Here is a 2,605-nt window from a genome sequence, read left to right on the forward strand (position 1 = left end):
GAACAAAGATGCAGTGTGTTTATTCGAAAATGGCTTGGTCTTCCAAAGTCTTTTCTTTTACCCAAAGCAAGGAACTTTTCAGCACTTCTCATATTATTTTATAGTTTTGAGAATTTGGTGATGCATTTGTTTATTTTTAAAATGACATTGTAGGGTAGATATGAGAGGTAGGGTCTGGCTAGTTTGAACATAAAACAGGTAGAATATTTAGGCCAGATGTGGCTGGTTTAAATGCAAAATAAAGAGATATCGCAATATATTAGCTGTGAAGATTCTTTCTCTACAGTAAGGATACCAAAAGACTTCTAGGCGTAGAAGATCTACAGTTGTCAAGTAACTTTGAGATTTTGACATGATTGTTTATTTTTAGAGTGACATTGTAAGGTGGATGTAAGAAAGCCTGATCCAGCCAGTTTGAACATAAAACAGGTAGAATATTTTAGGCCAGATATGGCTGGTTTAAATATTAAAGAGTTAATGTAAAGGATGTCTTTTGCTACGTAGATAAAGGTTGGAATGGAACGGTTCCAGTGATATTCTGGTCACCTTGAAGTAATGGTGTCTCCTCATATACAGGAACGTATTTAGAAGTTGTAAAGAAAATGTAATGTTGGGTGAAAAAGGCCAGGTATGAAAATGAAAACAAGTATTTCACATGCATTTTATGTCAGTTTTTTACATATTGACCTGGGTTGGATGGTTTCTCTGAGGCAATGTTCTATGGCTGGATGCCATTCCTGTTGCTAAAGCTTCTAGTTACTCCTTACAACATGCAGGGATGTAATGTGCCTGTTCTAAAACTGAGGTATGCACACTAATTATGTGTGTGTGTGTTTGTTTGTTTGTTATGATCTTCCTTGAACATTTAAATTTATATTACGGTTCATCTCTGTGAAACTCATTAAAATATCTTTGAACATTTGATCGTTTAAACACGTTTTTTTTTCCAAATTTTACCTTGTAACTTTAAACTCTCCTAAAGCTTTTATTTATTTTTTATCTTTGATAAGCAAAAAATTTGTCAAAACCAGTTTGGTATTTGAATAAATCCAGCACAAAATTTAAAAACTACCTGTCTTGAAATTCAGGTGCATTGTCAAACCCCAAAACAATTTCTCCTATGTTATCTATATAAATATTTTTTTTTTTTTTCAATTACAATAATAAAGGATTAAATTTTTTTTTAAATTTTATCCTTTATTATTGTAATTGAAAAATTCCTATTCACTTCGGGACAACATACCTAACTAACTGCTATGACAACCAAATACACGTTGTTGAGGCAAGCTATGAAATTCATTGGAAGATATTTGGGGTACTTATATGTATCTGTGGCTTTGTGCTTTGCTTTCCTGTGGATATCTATAAATACTTCATTTATTTTCTATGTATATCCTGCTGAAGACAGAGGAGCCATTGAGCAGATCCAAAAATTAGCTAACACAGGGCTATCTATTTTATTAATAATTTCTGTTGGCTTGTTGCTTCGAATTCAACACATGTGTATGTGACTTCTTGAGCGGTGAGATAATTTAGCATCTATTTCTCAGCATATAGGCTAGGATGGTTTCTTTCTATGCCCTTATACATTGTTGGCATCCTTTTGTCTCGGGAGACAATGGAGTTGCACATAAACTAATCCAGTCTGGTTTTTACATTTCAAGTCCTCTCCAGGTTTGCGCAGGCCTGGGCCAGATGTAAGAAAATCCTGGGTAGCCCAATCGTCAGGATTCCTCTCTCGACCTTGCTGACGTAGTCCAAAGGAGTGCAGAACATTACGTTTGGCACCAGCTTGGTTGCAGGAGCTGCCAGAAGAGTGTCGAGTCAAACACTAAACCGCCTACGGTGCTCCACTCTGGATTTCTTTGAAGGTTGTCTCCTTTCCATAACCCTGGATAGGGGCCTATATCAGGTACTGTCAGCCGGAGCCAGCTGAGCCTGGGACTCGTGTCAGGCAGGGTCGTCACTCCCTGAAGTAGTGAAGAAAATCACTACCCACTACTTATACATACATACATACATACTAACATACATGCATTCACACATACAAATATTTATATACAGTGATACCTCACAGTACAAGTTTAATATGTTCTGTGACTGAGTTCGTTTTACTATTTACTCATTTTATAAATCAATCTTCCCTATTGAAATTAATCAAAATATAATTAATCCATTCCAGCCCCTCGAAACCACCCACAAATCAATTTTTATGGGTTTTAAAATAGAATAGGTGCAGTTACAAAGAAAATGACAATTATAAAAACATAATAAAAGAGAATGCAAAAGCAATATGCAAACTTGTTTTATTAATTTAATTACCTTAAAGATGGAACGATTTGTGTGCAAGGAAGATGATGGAGTGGGGAGGATGAACTTCATTAGCTTACAGCTGTTTCCACCAGAAGACAAGGTGAACTCATAGTTGAGTGCCTGGGTAGCACCTTACAATTTCATCAGAGTTTCTAACATGAAGTGCAATTTCACATCCTATAGTGGAAACAGCTGAAAGGCAATGGAAGTTCATAACAAAGTTCTTATTACTGCTCTGTACTTGGTTAATGCTTTGTTCAGAAGCATATGAATACATAGGTTATTAGAATCG

This window comes from Octopus bimaculoides, chromosome 23, assembly GCF_001194135.2.
Source record: "Octopus bimaculoides isolate UCB-OBI-ISO-001 chromosome 23, ASM119413v2, whole genome shotgun sequence".
Taxonomy (NCBI): Eukaryota; Metazoa; Mollusca; class Cephalopoda; order Octopoda; family Octopodidae; genus Octopus; species Octopus bimaculoides.